This window comes from Catharus ustulatus, chromosome 11 (genome assembly GCF_009819885.2).
Source record: "Catharus ustulatus isolate bCatUst1 chromosome 11, bCatUst1.pri.v2, whole genome shotgun sequence".
Classification (NCBI taxonomy): Eukaryota; Metazoa; Chordata; class Aves; order Passeriformes; family Turdidae; genus Catharus; species Catharus ustulatus.
The window spans coordinates 6,980,505-7,004,345 of NC_046231.1; the positions used below are offsets into that span (position 1 = coordinate 6,980,505).

The 23,841-nt window shown below is 38.8% G+C and overlaps 1 protein-coding gene across 18 annotated transcripts in view; it reads right to left on the reverse strand.

The window, feature by feature from the left end:
• ZNF536 (zinc finger protein 536) overlaps positions 1–23,841 on the reverse strand; it is a 348,301-nt gene that overhangs the window by 315,297 nt on the left and 9,163 nt on the right. The window lies entirely within an intron of this gene.

Here is a 23,841-nt window from a genome sequence, read left to right on the forward strand (position 1 = left end):
AGCCCTCTTGCAGTGCTCAACATTAAAGTCTTCCGCATTTGCAAAATTGCAAACAGATGCAACTCAAGTACCTGCAAATAATCTGCCAAGACCAATTTCAAAAGGGAGATTTCAAAATATGTGGAAGTCATTAGGACATGTATTATTTTTGCAATGAATAGGCGCCAGGAGTGTCTCAAGAAGCAGATGGGTGCTACTTTGTTTATAAAAGATCAACAGAATATTTGCCTGTAAATGAAGACGTATAAACTATATGAAACAATTATGTTAAAATGGTGAATGTTTCAAAGCTAATTGTAATGGTCTTTTAAGATCTGAATTCCTCATTTCTTACAGCATGCTAAAATATCATTTTAGTTTTGGTCTTGATTGATATAATTACAAAAATGGCAGAAAATTAAAGCAAATGCTGTCAGTTTTGCTGTTGCAAATGTTGTCACTTTATCACTTGTTTACAGTTGCACCCATACTGATAAGTGAATATTTTTCAACATGCATAAAAAATACGACCTTAATCTCATGGGAAAATACAGAAAGGACAGTAAAAAACATTAAGCTTAAAAACAAAACAAAAAATATTTCCCAAACTGCAACATGCCTAATGACCGGCAGTTTTAAAATTCACCTTTATAAAATTCCAGCTTAATAAAAGAGAGGATCACAAAGGAAATTATGGCTATATATAACATATATAAATTTATAAAGAACTCAATAAACATTAATACATTATCCCTGCAACAGAACAATAAGCTGCAGCACAATACGGTTGGTTAAAATCTCAATGTTGTATTTCTCAAAGTAATATATTTTAAATCAGGCTTCCAAGTGATAATGAAAAATTTGTCTGTCCAGATACTAAATCTATTTGGCATTATTTACCGTGAGGAGGATGTATAAACTGAAAAAACCCCACATATTTTACATGCCCATCAAAAAAATTAATTGCTTGGCCAAAGAGAATTTTGCTCTGTTGATTAAGATAGCTATACTCAGAAAATTCCACTGAATAAATATTTTTACATTTGTCTTAGTAATGGTAAAGAGAATTATTACAATCATAGTTTAATATGTGTATTAAAAATAATGGGGGAACACTTGGATGTTTTTTTCCCGCTTGTTGTTGTTTGGGGGTTTGTTTTTATACAATTAGACTTAAATAAATAGAAATTTATATGAGATGTCTGCGTCAAAATAGTCACTCAAATTTGCTGACATTGTAACATACCAACAACAGCGTGGCTACTTTCATTTATTGCCATTTCCACAGAACTGTAATACAGGCTTAAAATAAAGTGGAAGCCCTCAGAATGCAGGTTAGGAAGCCCAGTGAAAGTCAGAGAGCAAATAAGTGCAAATACTTAAATAGTTTTCATACTCAAGGTTTCACTAGGTCCTGCAAACTGCAAACTTCACTTTTTTTTTTTTTTCCTCAATGTGATGAAGTTTCTACTAGGACCTAAAAACTATGTTCTTCACTGATAATCTTCCAACTTGGGCTTCTACTGCTAGTGTACACCTGTAAGATAGAGAGAAGGAGAAAGTAAGAAGAAAGAGAAGAAAATTTTTAAAAAGCTGCTAAGAGAAATTATGAAAGATAAGTGAGAAAAGCTAAGCAAAGAAAACAAAACAAAACAAATATCAGAGCAAACAAAACATCAAACCTCCTACTTTGAATTTTTAAAAAAATACTTCTAATGCGTGAATAAAGCACCACAGTATGGGATTAATGGAATATTTCCTTGTCCATGCATAGTTTGAATAGACACACTAAAGGTAAAGCATATATAAAAAACAAATCTTCCATTAGTGGAAATGTTTTTCAAAACTTGCATTGGCTGCTATATAAACACAGTGAGGAAATATCTGGCGCCTTGTAGGAGATACAATTAAAAACAGAAGTGGGCTTCCATCCCCTAGACTTCAGAGTGTCCAGTCTCAGCACTATCAACAGAATCAGAGTTAGGTTTCAGCTAACTCATGGCTAATGGGAGCAATAGGCAAATAAGGCAGAAAGATCCAATACAAAAATTAATAATGGTCTGGCAATTTTAGAGCTGAAAGGCTTTGGAGGCTGCAGCTCACGCAGAGCTCGTGGGTTGTTCCCACGTGGTGAGGGTGAGCCATTCAAGCACAGGTCAGGAGAGCTGAGCCCCACTAGTCCATGCACAGGTCACTGCACACAGGTTATCTTTGAGCAAAAACCTCTTTATGAACGTGCCCACCTTGGAAAGTACAGCTCTGTACACCACCAAGTGCTGCACTCACCTCAGCAGGGCTTCATCACCACCTCCCTGGGGACACCTGTGGGCAGATCTCCTGAAGAGAACACTGGCCAGGGAGAGCCTAATTCTCCAAAAGTTCCCATCACCAGCATCAGGAAGCCAGTGGTCACAGCTGGTGCAAAGAGTAAGACAGGAATACCAGCCAGCTTCAAGTGGGTAAATGCAACAAAATCTGCTCCTGACTGCTGTCCTGGGCCCACACGGTGAAAGAGAAGGACTGTCTTGTCTCGGATCATACTCTCTGCAATTTATTACATTTCTCCATTGGAGCTTTTTAAAGTCTTATTTGCATTTTTACTGTAACCAGCCCAGGTCAGATAATCAGAGATGCTGCCTTCTGTTCCTCACCCAAACCCATTTGTGCTCAGTTTACCAGAATTCAGCAGCTGAGCAATCCCTTTACCTCCTTAACCTAAAAGAGACATCCCCCTGCCACTGCCCCAGCCCTCCCTCCATCCTGGAGGACCCAACATATAGGAGACAGGCTGCAAAATAGCAAGCCACGACAGTAAATTGTATTTGAAAGCAGTTGCCAGATTTCAGATATGGCAGGATTCCTGTTTGTTTGGAACAGGAGGATGTATTTATACTGCAGATACGGTCTGAGCAAGAGGTTGTCTTGCTGACTGCTCAGAACATGTTTGTGGGAGTTTGATTTCAGCTTACAAAGGGGTCTGCACCATCTGGAGACTCCTAGAGCCTCTGGTCCACTTCAGGAGCCTTAAAGGAATCTCATAAAGGATCTCTGAAACTGAATTTCAGGGCGGCTGCTTGACTCATGCCAGACTATACATTTATGTAAAAAAAAAAAGAAAAAAACAAAACCATTTGCAATCACCAGTACCATAAATCTGCCCTGAAAAAAAATCTACGTATTCTAATAAATTCTGTTCCAACACATACTGACCCTGTTCTGAGCAAACCACACAGTTTTAAAATTATGCCGGCCTCTGCAAAACTATGTGGGATCTCTTACACCATGAATTAATATCCACAAGAGACTTAGCTGAGCTCATCAAACTCATTTCACATAAGACAACAAATTAAATCACCCCAGGGACGAAGTACATGAAAAACCAGAGTGCTATCAAGTATGCTAGGTCCCTATAAGGTAGATTTCTTTAAGTAAAATATTAACTATAATTTCAGAATACACTGCTGCTATTGTTTATACATACCACGTAATGAAATGCTACTCCTGTTTTCACCAGATGGTAGCACATATAATTTTCAGGCCTTCAGTTCATATCATAATACAAACAATTGGTATGGCAAATATTACCGGTCTATAAACACTTCCACTGTTCCGCAGCACTTCCACACAAAAAAATAGAATTTTTCCATTTCACTGTTGTAATAGAAATAATGATAATTTCAGATATTCCAAAATATATGCATGTTTGGTCATTTTTTGCCACCCAAAACAAATGAAATTATCAAACCTCAGACTGTTTGGCTGCTTCAGCATTCTAAATGAAAATCAAACAGTAACAAAACTATGCAAATATCAAAATGCTTAAATGGTACAATACAAGATGTATCCTTAATACATTTTAACAATAACACATGCTGTGTTCCAACACTGGAATAACATCATCCATATGAATCCCAGGAATTTAGTATATCTGACAGTTTCTCTCAACCACCCATAACATTCTTTCCTGTCTCATTGTAGCTGGCGAAAGAGAATTCTATAATTGAGTGGTACAGAACATGTGCCCTCCCTGCTAGAAGATGACAGATGGATTATAAAAACTTCAAAGCAGAGCATTTGGAGCACCAGGGGAGAGATAGTGGGTATTTGAACTCTCAGTCTTTACCCAGGAGACAATGGCACTCTGACATGGTGCATATATCAAGGAATGGTGTAACTAGATAGACATAATCTTTCTTTTCAGTAAGTATTTAACATTCTGTTACGAACAAGTTTCAGCCTAGCTAAAGTGCAACTCATCTTAATACTAATCATCGTAGCCTGAAAGGCTACATGCCCCCTTTTTTCAATTTTGGCTCAACTGCTCCTTCATAAAACTGTTTTTTAAAGGACAGAAGCAGAGTTACATAGGTGCTCGGGTAGCAGAAAGGCTATTTTTAATCTTAAAATTAATGTTTTGCTGGGATTTAGTATTTGCATATGTGTAGGTGAATCTCTTTTGCTTGCTGGAATGCTTATTTGCATTGTCTGCATTTAAAGCCCGCTCTCCGTCAGAGTTTACATACCACGTGTTGCTGATCATTCACTAGTTACTAAAGTTCCCTTAAATTATTTACATCCCTAAAAAAAACCCTTATAATTCCAGGGGCATAAATCCTTTCAAGGAATTGATCCTTTCACTCCTGCTGCTATACACAATGATGGCTGAATGTCTGATGCCATCTTTATTAAGATAAATTATAAACAGTAAAAAAAAAAAAAAAAAAAAACCTCATCTGTCTACATCTTTTAAATATCTCCTAGAAACACAAAAAGAGAGAGAATCTCATTCACACCAGAGGTGTGTTAAAAATTTCTTGAAGTTAACAATAATTGCACCGGCGTACAGATTTTCTAAATCATTACCTTCCCATACAAACACAGGGGTTTAGTATATCTTGAAACTGTTCATCAATTTCTTTTTACCACTCCTATTTCAGCCATTGCTCCTGGTTTATTAAGAAATTACTTGCTGAAATTGTTTTTAAAAACATCTATGACTTACTGTAAGGTCAGAAATAAAAACAAGTCTAAAGGTCTCATTTGTCTATATCACAAAAATTGCACACACATGATTTGACACAGTTTGCAGCCGCTGCTCAGGCAAGGCCCAGGACTAGAATAGCAAGGGTATTATTGCAGGTCAGAATTGAGGGGTACTGGCAGAGCTGCGTGTGGGAAAGCTTGCATAACAGGCACCCTGTGCCAAGCTTTAGCCTTTGTTATTAGGCCCTTTAATGAACGCCATATTCACACAAAATAAATAAAAAAATATGCTGCATATTTTAAGTAGATTGAATTCAAAACTAAACAATTGGAAGCTTCAATGCTACAAGAAAGCCACACAGTAACTATTCCCATTCTCCTACAAATGCATTTAATAAAGTAACATGCGAGCAATTTTAAATATTTGATCCTTTTATTATACAGACGAAACGAAGAAAAAAAAAAAAGCAAGCAAGCACTCTGGAAGATGATGAGGCTGTAGTTTTTAAGTAGCAAGTAAAAACAATAGCACCAAGATAACACAGAGAAAAACAGAAGCGAGTAACTTTGCAGCTGTGTTAATAAAAAATGTCCTAGCTCCAGCAGAGGAAGAGCTCTCACTCACGCACTGCCCAGTGCTTCACCATGGATGGCTCTCTAGCAGGAGCACTGTGGCAAACTGCTAACTTGCCTACTAATATATATTTTGCCCTGCACAAAACATTAATCCCAGTCTTTAAAAGAGGGTAGGAGGTGGAGGACTGTGATGCTTTGAAGGAGACCTGTTTTGAAAAACCCTTTTTAAAGTGCATTTTCATCTTTCCTTTTTTCAGTGATCTTCTGCCATACTGGAATGTAAACACCACAGGAATAGACAGAATCTCGAATTAAGGATTTGGATGCCTTTCTTTGGAAGTAATCTTCAAAGAATGTACATCCCAAACATCACAGGGGCTCAACAAGCTAGGAAGCTAGCTACTGCATGTAAAACTGCACAGGTCATACCTACTACTGACTACCAACTTGGGTCCTGAACTGCTGCAAATACCGACAGAACTGTTTTGAACCTCAGTGTGTTTGACAGGCAGAAGCATCAGGGACAGTAATGTTGCTTTAATGGAAGAAAGCCATTCTTGCACAATGCCACTGGTGTACTTATACACACTGTGTTGTTGAATTAAAAGTTAGCTCAGCAGGACCCTAGCTTTATTTTTGTTATAGGCGTCCACCATCAGTAGTCGACACTAGTGGAGGGGAAAGGCATGTCTTATTTACAGATGCTATTGTGCAGGCTTTAATAATAGTAAATACACAGAAGACAGACTATTGTGGATGGAAAAAATCTTTGGTTTAATGAACTGTCAACTCGTCCATCATGATGTTACCCAACCTAAAACCGCCAAATCTGGACAAGCTCTTTGATGATATAAAGCAGGCAAAAGGTTTTGTTCACATGCAACAAAATGGAAGAGATTGCTGCCATTAAAAATACACTAGCCCATGCTAGCATTAACTGCCACACATTTGTTAGATAATAGCTTGATTTTTTTCCTGTGAGAATAGCCTTCTGCAAGAAAGAGACATTTAATCAGAGTGATACATGACATCCAAAAACTGAAACCAAAAATTATGGCATGAGCTAAAAGCAAGTTGTCTTCCTGAAGGCAGAATACTGAAACATCTTTAAGATTAATTCTGGGAGAGAATTCTGAAAGTCAAATGCTGAAAGATATTGAAAATACATTAATTATGCACAGCTCAGGATCTAGGAGAGGTTAAACCCCAACTTGGCAGAAAATTGAATCCTTTTATTTGATACAAACTTTGTACATAGTGATGTTATGTCCTGCATCCCTAATCTCCCTAGATCTACCACCAGAGCAAAAGGGCTGCAAGACAAAGAAACTGGAGATTTAGGCATTCCAGTGTCATCCTGCAAAGAAATTAAATGGAACAGGCACCGTGGAAAACGGCTTCTTGCAACCATTGGTGGCAGAGGTCAAGCCTCAGACCTACCTGGGGCAATTGTCCATCTTGTTCTATCAAACATTTATAACGACTTTCTCAGCTGAAGTGGGATTCAAGGAAAGGAGACTTTCCACAGTTGCATCTGATGACTCTCTCAGGAACAACTGTCATTCACGTGCATTAATTTTCTGTCACCTTAAGCACTAACCAACCTTTGAAGACATGCTCCCCTACTTTCCACAGTGCATATTTTCCAGTTTTATCACAGCTGAATATTAATCCCTTATATTAATTTTGTGTGTGGTGTGTGTGCATGTTAGTCCCTCTGTATGCATTTTAACACTGGGGACCCTTGCTTTCTGCTGTGGGTAGTCTCAATTTTAATACTTTAACCATTCATATTAGAATGCTCAAAATTTTGGAGGCTAATTTTGAATCATCTGCATTTTGATTCCCGGAAGGGCCAAGCACTTATTTTTCATTACGAAGTGCAACAATAGCTGTGCTCAAGAAATCAAGTCCTATGTCTCTGAGGATTATTTTTCCAAGAATTAGACACACCAAATAAATGATGTCTTTGGCAAATGCAATGCAAAATCTATGTATTAGACACACATTCAATTTCATTCTACACTTAGATACTTAAATGAAGATGAATCTCATACATTTACTAAAGAGTTGATTGGTCTGTTTGATAAACATGATGGTCTCCAAAAGGTCACCAATTTATCTAACCATAGAAACAAGCACTAGAGCTGATAAAGAAGCAGATTCCCTGAGCATTAAATTTTGAGGAAGTTCTCTGTCTCCAAGGACCCAGATAATTCTGGAACATAGATATGAATTCTGTTCTGGTTCAAGGTATGGGAAATTCCTTAAGGTAACAATTTCTCCTTTTTTAGAATACTAAAGGTCACAGTCTGACACTTAATTATGGCATGAATGTTCAACAGAGTGGGTAACTTTGATTTCTCAAATGGAGGCTGAACAGAACAACCTCTGTGGCAGCCAAACATCACAACAAGCTCACAACAGCATGCCCTCTGCTTCCCTAACCCTCAAAAGTAACTCTTGCCGTCTTCCCACCCTTTCTCACTGTTTTAGTCCTACAAACGAGCTCTAAATTTCTGATTTTCTTGAGCTTTCAATCTTGATCCCTCTGTGGAGATGAAGTCAGCTCTCTGGAATGCTACCAAAGGCCCAGAAGGCAACAGGAGATGCAATGGTAAGAATTATAAGTTATCTTCAACTCAACCAGTCAATCAATGCTTTCAGTCATCTAGTGATGCAAGCACACTTCTGGAACCAAGGTCCTTGTTTTCCACTGTGTCAGACCAGCCAATTTCAAAATTTGGTAGCCACAACTTTTCTTTTAGACAACAATAAAGGCATTACCAGAAAAATCAAATGTCAGCACTCTTCTAAGAATAAAACACCCATCACCCCATGGTCTGACCTACTGGCAAAAGCACCAGAGGATTGCTGACAGTTTTGTGGATGCTACGAGAGCCCTGCAACTTCAGTTCAACTAAAGCAAGGGGAGACTCCCCCACCCCCCCAAAACAATCTTACTCTTAACTACAGGCACAGATGTCCTATTCTGAGGAAGAAGAGGTTATCTTGAAACAGCATAGGTGGATAAACAATAAAAAATGGAGAATTTAAAACACCTCTTTGACTCCACAGCAATTTTTTAAAATCTCCTATTTTTTTCTTTTTACTTGTTTTCCCAATAATTTTTCAGATCTAAAATTTCAACAAACATTAACCAGAACTGGATAACGCATTATAAGAATGCAGTGAATAGAACTGGACTGGTTGGTCCATTTTCAGGAGGGACTATGAATGATTCCTCTCTTGCAAACAATAGAGAAATTGCAGATCATCATAAACATTAAAGTTTTATTTACCTTAAACAAATCTGTACTTTTATTTCTTTGAGCTACTTCTACAACACAAATAAACCAGAAAATTATTTTCAAAGGCACAAACAAGGTCTCACCTTCAGGTGTCCTGGATGTACACAGCTGTAATAACTATAACTAAAGCACTTAGACTTTTTTACTCAAGTTTTAGACACTAAAGGCTTCAGTGCTGGAGGGTGCTGGTTCTCTTATCCATGTCAACCAAAGCAACAATTCACAAATAGAAGGTGATGTAACTAGAGCATGTTGTGCTCCACTGATCCTGGCAGGTAGTATTGACTCTACCCTCTCAACATCTCCTAGCATGGGAAATACTGCAAGTGAGCTCTTTTGCCAATGGACAGAGACTATAAAGAGCAACATGAACCACAACCCAATAGAGAAGTATCAAAACTCACTCTTTTAGCAAATATCCAACAATATCCCATATGCTCCCCTACAAGACTTTCCCAGCAGCTGTCTCCATGCAAGAGTTTTCAATCCCATGCAGACAACACTGAAACTTTTTTACCTGGAGCAACTGCTTCAGTGTGCACCTGCTTGTGAATCAAATAGCTGCTAAGAGAGAATCAGAGCTCTAAAAGACCAAGAGGCAAAGTCCACTCAACCTGATTATGGCATTCCTGTTTACACTTTTCTATTCTCCAAAAATAGGTAAGAATAAAGATATTACAGCAATTGAAAACTGACCTCTCGGCTGAATCATTTCATCAGGGATCTCCTCCATCAAAAAATCCACATGGGAAACCTCAAGTGTATCTCTCCAGAAATACAACCAACTGGAAAGTTGCTTTCCATGGCTAATCCATACAGGTGAAGAGTTAAGCTTGCCCTCTTGCTGCCAACTTTTCCAAAGCTATGATTTTTAGCCTGAGACCAGGAGTATTTTCAAGAGCAAAACTGTCAAATGTAGAAATTAAAATCCTGTGGGGAATAGTATCAAAGATTACACTGCTTCACAGTTTCTGTGACATGAATGGCTGAAACTCAACTTCCCAAAGGGTCAAGAAAAACTGCTCTAGTGTAGGAAGAATCACTGACTGAGCCATTCAGTTCAGAGGCTGCAGCTGGAGGGTAAACTTGGGGTGAGGAATTTTTGCTTCAGCCCAGTAAGTGAGCAAATATGTGGCAGATGAGTATCAACACATAAAAATGTGAAGGTTTAATGTCTGGGAAAAGCAATCTAAACAGTCATGTACAATAACACTGAATTTGGAAATGGCATGTAAGCACAGAAAGAGATCTTGCAATTGACAGTCCTCTGGAATCATTAGTTTAGTAACATAAAAAGAGTAAACACAGCCTTAGTCATTTGTTTGGAAGGGCATTAACAGCAAGATGGACAGCACCCTTCTGCCACAGCAGAAAGTCCTGGTGCACCCATGGCCAGCGTATCGTGGGCCACTTTGCCCTCGTCCTAGGAAAGAGTGTAGCAGAGTCAGAGGGATCAGAAAGGTTAAATAAAATGATAAAGGAGGTAGAGTGGCTGCTCTGCAGGAAAGATGAAAATACTTCTTTTCACAAACATCAGTAAGCGTGGAACCACACTGCCACAGAAGGTGGCACAGATTTGTAGTCTGTGTTACACTGAGGGTCAGGATGTACCCTCCAACATCACCACAATAGCACTGGGTACCAGGATTTTGTGAGGACCACCTAAAGAATCTGGGCTCACCTGGCCTCCCTAGCCTGCCCCTCTCAGAACCAGCACCAGGCAGAGGGAAGGTGGCCATGGCCTTCAGCAAGGGCATTTCCTTCACACCTGCAGACTTTCCTCCCTGCAAATACACAAGACTTCCCTCCATCTACACTGTTTCAGACAGCCCAGATACTCTTCATTTTCCCAAGCAAATTATTATACAAAAGCATATTCATATCCTTTTCATCAATAATAACATAATATTTCTTAAAGGCTGCAAAAACCCTTTTACCCACTCGGCAGACAGATATGCAAGCACTGTCTCAGCTTCAGAAGTGATATGTGCCCCAGATGCAACCCCAAGATTCATTTGTATCAAGAGGCCTCCAGCACCTGTAAAAATCAACTCCCAATGAATTTCTCAAGGTCACACAAAGTCAGGAAAAGAATTAAGAATGAAGTTCTGTCCAGTGCTTTATCAACAAATTTAATTTTCAGGTGTCATCCATTTTTCTCCTGATATTATGGTCATTCAAGCTCATATTTCACAGATGGACACCTTTTGCTCCAGGCATACACTACTTGATCTATTTTAGAAATCAAGCACAAGATCTTCAGACAGAGCCAACCCACACACTCACAATGCAGGGTAACACCAAGCAGAGGTCACTTCTGACCTGTTCATCACCACTGGCTACTGGAAACTGCTTCTGTGGATGCTGTGCACCCAGACTGCAGTTAGGGTTTATAGGGAGCCTTTGTCATTATCTGTTCTCCCTGCAACTTCTTTTTTCCCCTCTGTAAAGGAGAAAAAAGGAGGAAAAAAAAAAAAAAAGGTGGGTGGGAAGAAACATGGTACAAGAAACTAGAGATCAATGATGAAACCTTTGGATTCAGATACTTTAGAGCCAGATTTTATCAGTTATCAATTCCACCAGACAGAATTTGCCCCCAAATCCATATTATTTATCTAAAAGGGCACTCCAGCATATAAAAACAATTCAATGCTATAAATTTACATATGATATAAAATTTCTTCATTTGCCCACTTACAGAAATACCAAGTGTTAGACCTTCCTCTGATTTATTGAGGTGAAATTGAAGTGGTATAAATGTGGCAAAAACTTAGAAGGTCACTAAGATCTTTAATGAAACACCTGATCACAGAAGCCCATTTAGAAAAGAGAATTCCAAGTTCTTTGGCCTCAAGATGCATGACAGAGATTAATTGCAAAAGTGATGCAATACATGCTGAACGGAACTAGAAGACAGGTGCAAACAATTGCCGATTTTTAAAAGTATTTTTCAGAATTAATTTGTGGTTCTTCATAATCATTTCAGTATCTCAGGAAAAAAAAATCTGAAGGAAAAAATGGCAAGGTATTAGTGAATAGAGCTGGGTAGAAGCCCAAGTTTCTCCAAGACAAAAGATTTTTACACTAAAAGGAGGAGCAAGCCAGCCTGAAAACTCATCTCCTTCCTTGGACTATTCTAGAGCGAATCCAAAAAAAGTCTGGGGTGGAAAGGATGTGCAGAGTTTACATTAAATTCTGGCTATGCATGTTCCACAGCAATACAGGAATACAGGGGTTCACATTTCAAACAGGATTGGAAACAAACAGCCCTGATGGAGTCCTCACAAGCAACAAAAGAAAGCAGCACCCAGAAGACTTTGCTGCCGGAAGTAACGTCAGCAAGTGGTCCTTTCACCCTGACAGACACATTAAGAGACCCAGATGTCCAAACTGGAGGTTTTCTAAAGGAGAAATCTAAAATATGCTTGGATCATTCATATATAGGATACTTCAGGCTACAATCATTCTCAGCAAGAGATTTTCCTAAATACTTGTCTGCATCTGTCAGCTCATGCTGATACATACTGTAGCTTTATTTTTATTGATTTTAAATTTTAAAAACGTCACAAGTTAATTCACAGGTCTTTAGAAGAGACCAGCAGTAACTAAACTATTCCAACATCTTAATGAACCTACTTCACCAGAAGTGAATTAGCAGCCACAATTAGTACGTTCGTAACTAGACTTTCGTCATTTTAAGCTGCATGCAAAGTATGGTCTCTTCCACACCCCCTCCTTGCCACTGGAGAAGGAAATAGTTTGTATTTTCCCTTTATATGACCATCTTCTTGTATCTTGCAGGCATATAATTTGCTGTTCCTATAAACTCTTTTTTTTTTTTCAGGTAATAGTAGTGGTGCATGGTACTTTGCTTTGCTTCAGAGCCAATTCCACACTAAATATCGATGAGTAGCTTAATTTGGGACTAGTAAAGGAAAATTAAGGGTGAGAAAGACAATTTTAACAAAACTAAATAGTGATGATGCCGAATGTGGACCCAAAAATACATTTTAAAAATTCTACATGTTTTAATGAGTAATGCTTGCGTGCTTTTAAAATCATTTTGTAGCTATGGCTTCCAGTCATGAAAATATATGCAATCTCATAAAATGTCTGATATTAGCATGCCTCTTCAAGTGCAAGTGAGTTGTCAATAAGACAATTAAGACAACATCAATAATACACACTGCATGTTATTATCTGCTATTCGAAATCCCAGCCTATCCAAAGATCTCTGGAAACAAAGGGTACATCCAACATTGGCAAAAACATCTCCCACAAGTGAAATATGTAATTCTGAATGTATGCAACGGCACTCCTACCTGTAAGGGGAAAAATGGATGGTTTTTAAATACAGAATAAATAACTCCTGATAATGTAAAACCTGGCTCTGTAGAAGAAATGGTTACAATAGAAAATTAGCAATCCTGTGCTTAAATCAATCACTTCTATCACATGATCCAAGTCGATAAAAGTACTGAATAAGTGCTATCATTGACCTTAATCAGCCAACAATTGGCACACAGGGATCAGAAATCCTAGTGAGGAAATCAGTTGTCCCTATTAAATTTTAGGGTTTGGGGGAACAGCAGACCTGCAACCTCTCTCGATACCTTTCTATCCAAACTCCACAATGGTTTTAACAGGAGGGAGGAAGGACTGAAGTTAAATAAGCAAACTTCCAGCAGACTCCTTCAGGTATAAAACTTAACAAGTGCACATGCATTTCCATTTCGTAGCTGACAAATACTCTACTACTGACTTCTTTTTTTTCCCTCTGTAACACAGGAACTGTAGCTAAATATACAAAGAAAACAGTTCTCAGTGATTTTACTTGGTGGAAATAACCTGTTTGAAAGTGAGGGTGATGAAAATCGTGCTGCACAATGATTAATTTGGACTTTAATCCTGATGTCCCATTTCATCCAAAGTTGCCATTAAGCTCAAAAGGAGAAAGGACTACATAACTGGGACCTAACATTTTTATTTATCCACCTCATAAGCTGAATGTGATTTCAGATTGAACAGAATAGATTTCCCTGTAACTAATGGACCAGATATATTCATACAATGTCCTTTTATTGATTTTACTTTCTTCTACCTATTGTTTGCATTTTCCTTTGAAAAACATATAACTGTCATTAAGCTGTAGATGTCCTTTACAATTCTTATATCATTCACTATTTCTTAACAAAAAATACATGTTTTGCTACAGAATGCTTTCTAATGAAAGACTCCCCACTAGCCAAACTGGAGCCTAAATTGTTAGAACATACTGTACAATTTGGGAGAAACAGAAGAAAATTAAGCCCTTTGGAATTGGCTTGTTTGGTTCTGAAATATGTGTCTTTAAAAATTTAATAAGAGGGGAAAAAATGGCTAAAGGACAGGCTTCATTTTAGACACATTCTAAACAATAAGCCTATTTATATAACTGATCACATAACGAATTTCTAGGCACTTTATGGAATGAAAAGCCTTTTGCACTGCAAAAGTCATACCGCACACAGCTTTCAAGTTTCAGAAAATAAATATTCAAAGAGATGGAGCAATAAAAGGATATTAAGTATTTTTAACCCACACCAGTCTGAAATTTTGCACAGTGCCTTAAATAACCACAAAAAATGTCAAATATCTACACAGGATATGTGAACAAACTTAAATGCACTTTCTTTGTTTACCATTTTTTTTCACTCTACCTTGATTTATATTGCAATATCTTGTTCCTAAGTTACGATTATGCAAAGTACAATTTGTTTTGGAAGACTATTTGGAATGTTTACAATTATTTAAATACAATTTACTTAACTATTTTGAAACCAAATGATGTGTTGAATTAAAGAAGGTTCAACATTTAAATTGCTGTCATGTGCTCATTTCTCTGCAAACTGCACTGACAGCTGAGGACGGCATTTCATTTGTAAGGGTGCCTGGTGTTCCAACAGATCACACTGATTTTAGTATCTTTCCACCAAGGGGAAGCTTTCATGGAATCAACATCCAACTTATCGGTCAATATGGAAGCCACCAGCTGAATGTAGGCAGCGCTGAGAAGAAAAACGTAAAGCCAAGCTGGTATCAATAAAACCTACACAGAACTTAAGCTGCAGCTTACAAAGGCAATGATTCAGCTACCAGATTAAAAACATTTTCAAATAACCAAATAACTTTGCATGCAAGAGCAGCCTTCAGAGACATTCACATTTATGCAGAGCCAGCTTTTGCCAAAACAGAGATGATCTCAAGTGGTTCAGTTCCATAATGCAACTGAGCCTAAGGGCACAAGGAAGGGGCAAGGTTGATAAAATAGGAAGCACCCACACATAAGCATCTTTGACAGAGTAAAGCTTCCAGCAGGATCTCAACCAGGTGCAGCCACTTTCATTAGCCAAGTCTGAGATTACTCCCATGCTGACTATCAAGTCCTATGAAAATATGAATTATCTGCATGCACCACAGCAATGCTCATCCACACGCTTTGCCACCGCTGGACATCCTCAGGATTTCAAAACTATACACATAATTACCAAAATTCTGTCAGAACTTAAACACACAAATACCCATCTACATTTTGTAGACGTCAGTTCCTTAACTAGATCGTGCTATTTAATTTCCCATTAAAAAAGAAACATTCTCAGTTGTACAGATGGGACAAGACAGAATTTGGGATTTCTGAGGCATGCAGGAGAGGAGCTGTGTTAGGACTTTCTTTTCTCCTTTTTGGTTTCTACTGAAATCTATTACTTCTGCTTGTACAATCAGTAACAGTCAAACTAGGATTGCTAAAATTCAAGACACAGTTACCAGCTGGAACCTTCTGTCTAATTCCAGCTGAAACTCTCAGAAGACAGTTTTGGAAGCTCAGCCGTCACTGAACTGAACTCCTCAGGGTTTGGGTGTGTTTGTTTAAATAAAAGCAGAAGTTCAGATAAAAGGTGTAAATTTCCCATCTAAGGCAGCTATTCTTGGAACACCTTAACTCTTGGCCACGGAAACTGAGCCACAGTTTCAGAAGCCCCTTCCAGCATGGAACCTGCAAATGCAGTTTTGGAGATTTCAGTGTCACTGAAGTCAAGGCTATCCCTTTGATACTCAAAGGCTTGAGCTAAACACTGCCTTGACATGAATAAACCAAGTTCAGATATTTCATTATGTTTTCATTTCTGTGTGATGTAGGATTTCCATTATGGCTACCACTGTGATACAGAGCCTTTAGTCAGCAGAGCTCCTCCGACTGCTACTGTGAAGAGTCAAGGGCTCTTCTGTCTGCAGGTGACGATCTGAGGGACTCTGCTCAAATTCAGGTCTGGCCAAGCCAGAACTGACAGCAGGCCTGCCTAGAAGAGCATTAGAGGATGTCCTAGGGCTTGCCTGATCACCTGAAATTCAGGGGCATTTTTCTGGGTCAGAGAAGGAAGGTCACAGGTGTTGCCACTGAAGAAAACCACATGTCAGCCTCTTAGCCCTAGGCTTTTTGAGTAGGGAGAGTTTTCTCACGAGTCACAGGAATGACTCAGGAACACAAATCGGTACCCTGTCCATGGGAGGAGTAAGGCTGACAATTATTTTGAAGAGAAAATCTTGGTTCCAGCGAACTCAGTGGTAAAAGTCCCCATTATTCAATGGAGCCAAGATTTAGACTACAAGGCCAATAAGGAAAACAGAAACAAAAATTTTCCTTAATTGCCCCTTATACACTGTAATAAGGAGATGGTGGAGTCCTCCCTGTTGTTATCAGGGTTCATGTGAGGACAGGATTCTTCTCTGTTTTATTTCAGACCATCTTAGGCATGTCATTCTTTTCTTCCTCTTTTAATGGGAGTGCAGAAACCCTGAAATCTGGGGGCTCACTCAGACTCTTGTGCCTCTTGGTGGGTCTGACAGGCAGAGGAAAACAGCCTGCAATTGGTGCATAACCTGTGCTGTGCCCCAAGCTGCAGCAGCACTGCATGGTTTCATGTGAGTGCCATGTCACAGTCAATAGGAGTGTGTCAGCTCACTGACAGGCACACAACGTGTGACACCATCCTCCAACACCGCTCTCCTGGGCAGCCTCTGCCTCTCAGGGACAGATAAACAAGACCTGGTAGCAAGGAGAGCAGGACAGGCATTTCGTGGGTTTGTCAGTGTTGTGATGTGCAGCTGCTTTGGAGAAGTACCACCACAGGCGAGTGTCAAATGTCACTCATGTTTCCGCTGTGACTGCGAACATGGTACAGTGCATAAAACCCAAACGTGCTACTTAAACTGTGTAACTCCTGAGCAGTGCCCTCCATTAAATGTAATTGCATTATCTGACAAATAATCAATGTTCAGATGACACTCAAGAGTCCTAGCTGCTAATCCTGGGCTAAAACTATCTGATATTTGCCTTCTTTCTGAAGTTTTATACTGTGCCTGGGCTTCAATATCAGCCCCAAAGGACAAGCAGCATCACAAATAAGGTCCTGGCTTCCAAAATGAATTTTCTAATAGTTCCATTAGAGAGATGAAGAACATGATCTGGTTTTGGACAAAAGAGGGCCCAGTCTTTGGCAAGCAGAATGACATAGCATCTTATTTATATCATTACTTATGATATTTAGCATGTTAATTTTTCATTCTGTTAGGTATAATTCTTCAATATTTGGTACAGATCTCTTATTTTACAAGGAGTTCCAATGAGAAGGGAAAGAGCACTGACTTTGATATCAACACCTGCAAAGAAAATTAAAGTAGCAAGTATTAGTTCAACAGAACAACCTGTGAGAACGTAAGAGCTATTTTGTATGGCTGTGGGCTGCTCTTATCTAAATGTATAGAGGACAGCATTATCCTGGGACACATTAAAAAAATTCTTATTCTTTCTTCACCTTCCTCTTCCTCAGTTGGCCCCTAGGTTGGAGCTCCCATGGTCTGCATCCCCTGTATCCTGATGATCCACCCCTGACACAGGACTGAGCAGTGGCACCCAGCTCCTGCCTGTCCTGGCCACTCCCCACATGTATTTCCTCTCTTCATGACCTGTGTGTGGTGGTGTAAAACTCCTTACAAGTCCCTGCCTTCCACACTGCCTCATCTGCAGCTGCTAAGGGCTCAGCCCTGGCAGGACCTGATGCAGAGACCCAGCAGCTTCAGAGTAGGAGTGCCCATGGGCAGAGGGACCTGCCCCATCCCTGGGGGTCTGAAGTTGTCCTGCTGTGGGAAGGTGGTGCTGCAATGAAGCCAGACAAGCCTTGGTACAAAGAACAAGAAAATGAGAAAAATTTTCCTGCTCTTCACAAAAAAAGCACAGTTCTGTGATGTGAGCTTAATTAACATTTACATGAACACTGTATTTGTTTATATTTAATACATCTTTTTCTAAATGTAATTCAAGACCACAGCTATTCTAAAGTATGAAAAGCAACTCTTCCTTTGAACCACATTTTTAAAGGAACTACTATTCCATCCAATTTAAAAAACAATTATGAGACCACACATGATTTTTGAAATCACAGATTATTGATGGGAGCAACTGAGATAAAAAAAGTTTTAAAAAACAAGAAGGTAATATGACATATTGCAGGTTTTCAAAACACTGTAACACCTAAATCATAAACTAACTGAATTGTGTCCAGGATTTTTCACTACTTTGAATTTTTCTAACTGCAGAAGATGCAATTCAGCACAGAAGTGCTTCAGCACCTGACACCCAGTATTAGCCAAAAAACTAAACATGTTTCAATAGCACTGCTTCCACACTAAGTCAGGATCAAATGCTATTCCAGAAATGCTCAATATGAGATCAACTGAAGCAGTACAGGAGGATTCATAGCACTGTAACAGTAAGGTTTGGCAGGGAACACCTTTCACTGACAGTCTTTACATGTATGTGAACCTCTTGTTCATAAAATGTGAAAGAGAGCTCATGAAACAAATTATATCCACAAATTATTCACAGCTGAAGATACATACAATCCTCCCCACAAACTATACAATTCCTATAGGCTACAGAAAATTTTATTAATATACAGGCTTCCTGAGAAAAATTAAGCATGTAAACCAAGGGAGGAATAAGTATTGAACATAATAAAAAGATATGAACATTCTAAAGTATTCTTATTCTTGTCATACCACTTTCTCAAATACAAGTTATTATACAGATATTTGTACCTTTTATAGATGTCTTCATGTCATGCTGTTGTAAGACAGGCATGCAAGCATCTTATAAAATACTAAATTATTATTCAGTAATTATTATTTACATCCTCCTTGTAAACTTGCCAAACTCCACATACACCTGTTCATAGAAGGATGGGGCACCTGTGCTAAGGCAAGAAGTGTTTCAGTATGGACTTTAATCAGAGAGCAACAAGCTCTAACAGAATAATAGGTAACTGGGTTACCTAATTGAAGAGTTTAAGTGTTGGCAACATCGTTGATAATAAACTAATAAGTTAGAAGAGCCTTCTTAGATGTCCAGCAATCATTGGACAAAATAAGGGTTTAAAATTGTTTAGAATTAATGTTGTTCACATTTGAATACAAATTATCTTAGTAGGCTTCTGCATATTGATTGCACATTGCTGTTAAACCCTCTTATTTCTATAGGAATAAATGATCCTTATTCAACATATAAAAGCTGTCCTAGTACTAAACACTGATCTCGAGGGAGGGAAAATCCTAAATGCACAGGACTAAATTCTACACTCAGCAGGTGCACACGGGAAGCACCTTAGACCCAGAACAAGGTACAAATGGCTTCCAAACCTGGCAGAACTCAGTTTAACAAGGAGAACTTCCAGTATTCACAGGTGCTTTCTGGATAATTCTGTGAAAAACACACACACATCTGAACAGAGCACAGAAAGTGTTCAAGACACTTCCCTGCCCCTTCATTTTTTTTTTTAACCAATTTCCTATTTCAAATAAGAAGAAACTACCCAAAGGAGGAAAAGTTGTCTTCAAATCCAGTATGAAAAAGAGATGTGCAACACTTCTTCCTCTATCTGCCAGCCCTGCTTCTCCTGCCATGCTTTCCTAGCACTGTGGCTAACCCAGACACCCTACACACAGAGCTGGAAGCATGCTGAAAGCCAGTGCTTCTCCCTCACCTATCTTTGGTTTGCTCTATTGTGTTCAGCTCCACCACCAGCACCAGAGAGAAAGGTGCAGAGATTATTGGCACCTTAAAGGAAGGAAAAAACGATGGAGTTTTCAAGGATAATTTTGCTATTAAATCAGAAATTATAAAATTGTGCCATGTTATTTTTTAAACAACAAAACATTTGCTCCCCAATACAATTAAAACCAAGAAAATAATGCACAATTAGCAAAATATATATGATGTGTCGTAACAACAAGCTATATGTATTTTTTTATACCAGCTATTTATATATATATCAGCTACAGAGTAGAATTTAAATTGTGTTACATTACAGATTATACACATGTAAACCATTTTCAAATCCAGCTGGTTTTATTTGTAAATCAAATTTCAATACCTTTCCTAATATCATAGAAAAAGTCTGCATGATCATTTGTTTCTTTCCACAACAGTTATCTAATCAAATGCAACTTCTGTCTAACTTGATGGTGGATGTGAGTTCACTGCAGAAGTTGTATTCAGTAAGCAAAAGGTTAATAGTCTGAAGTCAATGATTTAGTATCATGACATGAGTAGTAGCCAACCAACAGTTGGTGTTTGAAAGAGACTGAGATATAATATATTTATAAAGCAGGGGGGGGCTGTGGTGATTTTTTTTTTTTTTTTGCTTGTGTGAGGAAAATTTCACTTAAAAGAAGACTAAATTTGACTCAGCCAGCTTGCACCTGAAAACAAGATACTGAATTAGTAACAGCAGACCTGATCATCACAACATTCATTAAGGTCTTCAATTAGTGAACTCAGTGGTGAGTTCAAACCCTGGAAAAGGTTTTATCTGCAAGCTTGGGCCCTAGGAAATTCATGTTTCTCTAAGAGAAAGGCTTTCCCATTTCAAAGGGTACCCAAGGGGCACCATTCCTCATTCCTATGGTGGGTTCAGGGTGGCTGCTGAGGGACACTGGATGAAGCAGAAAGGCACTGCAAGAAACAGCTCAGGGTGCCAGTGTATTCCTCTCTGCTTCTAGTGGCAGCAGCCCCTGCAGAGGTGCAGTGCCTCCCCAGACCACCCCAGCCCACCTATTCATGAAGCAGTCATCATTAGCCACAAATTCAGGCCATGCCTAGAAGAGCCTTTTGCTACATAAACTGTAAAGCAAAATAAATTAAAATCCAAACTAACTTAACACTCATCAGAAGCACCTTTTTTAAAAGAATTTAAGAGTTTTGATGCAAAGGGTAACTGTCAGCCAATATTTTTTTCCTAGGATTTTATTGTAGTTAACCTTCTAAGATCTGACTTCATATACTCTCCGTATGTGAGATTTCTACAGGTGCCAGCAGCAATAAAGGTGTTTAAGGGTTGCAGGTATATTCCCAGATTCACCACATCTGTAGCAAACTCAGCATTAACAGAGCAGAGATAACTCAGAGCAGTTCTGAATGATGAAGACTGCTTAAACCAACTTACAACAGGTATTTACACACAGGTAGAAGGTCTGAGCAGAAACCCTTGAGAGTCAACTGCAAGGTGCTCATGATTTCCATGGACTTTGAGCCAGCTGCTACAAAATAGGTTAGAATTTTCTGTACTTTGTGACAGAGGGTAGTAACAGTATCTTGTCTGTTATACCTTGCAAATATATATAAAAATAGAGTATAATCTTAAAATCAAATTAGAGCCACACTATTGATGTAGCTTAGGTCTTGTAAAAATACAAGTTGCACAAAAATTGAAGACCAATAAAAATGTTTCCATGGTTCTTTTTTTAATCCCATTGAAAACAATTTTTCGTTGTAAACATTTTTGCTAGCCAAGCACTGCAGCATTGTGCAACTGCATGACAGCCAAAGAGAAACTGATGAAAAGCTGACTAGATTGATTTCATTTTTCCAACCGGAGTGAAATACGTAAAAGGAAATAACAAAATGGTGAAGTTATTTTTACATATTTAAAATGTCCACATTTAATAAACTCACATGGAAACTTCACAGCCAATGGTAATGCTTTTTAAATAGATCTACAGATCCTTTCAGTTCTGCATGGAAACAAAGGCAGGAGCGGGTTTTTGCAGCACCTTTCCCCTTCCTCGGGGAGCACAGAAACACCCTGTGTGCTGAAGTCAGACCTGAGCCTGCCCACTCCCTCTCCCCCCGTGACCTCCCAGTTTCTGTGTAGAAGTGTGGCAGGGGGTTACTACTGGAACTCAGAGCTATATTTATTCCCTTGGCTCCCATCCATCACTGTTGCAGAGCAGCCAGGAGGGGAACCAACCAATACAGCATGGATTCTGCCAGACTTGTGCTGCCAGACAAGTTAAGAATGAAAGACAGAGGAAACAGCAGCTATCAAAATGAGTATTTCTATCTCTGAGAAAAGAAGGATTTCCTCCCTTTGTGGATTCCCCTTCTACAGATTAAGACATTTCGTCTCTGCTTTTTAAGAGATCCTGACAGAGAAATCTGCCAGTTTCATAGATCTTCTGCACCTCAGAGGAGGTTCTTCCTGTGAGGAGGAACAGGTGCAGCATCCCTTGCATCTCTCAGGCATTTGTTGGCATTTACACAGCATTTCTTTCCTCCTCCCAGTACTCCCAGAGAGCCATCCACAGCAAGCTCTGTGCTGCACTAGGTCCAAGGCAGTACCAGGAGAAAGGGTTAATGTTTCACCCATTACACCTCTTAGAGCTGCTCACTCGGTGCTCAGGGGCACGTGAGAATATTGTGTCCAAACACATAACCCACCAAACAAAAATTATGGGAACAAAACTCCATGTCGAGATGGAAAATTTTGGATTATCAAAATGCACTCCATCACCAACTGACTTTTATACTAGCTGAATTGTGAACTGTGCAAAAAAGAATTTCTCAGTAACACAAATACTTTGAAGATTTTAGAATTTCCTTTTGTTCTCCTCTGGGACTAACCTGATACCTTTTGCAATTTTTCAAAAGGAAAAGGCAGCAAGACAACAGTAAGGATATGAGACTGCTCTCACCATGTCATACTCAGAAGTGCAGGCTGTGAGACTTTGCCACAGAAACCAGTTGGATTCAATCTCTCACATCACACTGGAGCGCTCAAGCCAAGAGTCGGTTCTCTTCTGACCCACTGAATAATTAAATGATTATTTAAATTGGAATAGCCAGAAGCAGGAACTTAAAAAGAAGAGCCAAAGTGTGTTTTTAAAGCACTCACCTGGGATGTGAGAAACTTGATTTGAAAAAGCTGATTCAAATCAGATAGAGAGGAACGATCTGAATCCAGCTCTCCAGTGACCCAGGTGCATTCCATAATCACCAGTTCATAATGAAGTGCAGAGATGCAACTCTTTCATTTTGAGCAGAAATTCAATTGTAGACCTGAGAAATCCTTCAAAGATGCAGTATGTTGATGCAAACTAATGAACTGGTATTTTTCAAATGCAATAAGAAAATGGCAGCTAGTTCTGGCCAGAAACTATACTCCTATATTTGGAAAGCCCTTAGCATGCCAAAGATACTACCAAACAAACAAAAGATTGAAATTCTAATCCAGAAGTTGTTGTGGGTTTCCTATTGCTCATTTATCTCATAGCATGTCCATTTATGCAGGCACAGGCATATAGCTTTGTGTGTTCAAGCAAAAAAAAAAAAGGAAAGATGCTTGAATGTTTGATCTTTAAAACAGTAAAGAATATTTCAAATTTTGAAATAGCCAAGCTATTTTAAGAAGCATTTTATGGTAAAATCCAAAGAAAGGAGTAGTTAGAGCAGTGGAGGTTTTTTTAGTCTGTATTATGGTACTAATAATGACACTGGGTTAACTTCTACTAGTTATTTTATTAGCCATAGGAGTAATGATACTCCTATGGCAAAATCTCAGTGAATCAATGAAGAGCAGTTACTTAAAAAAGGTGAATAAATACTCATTTTATCACATGATTC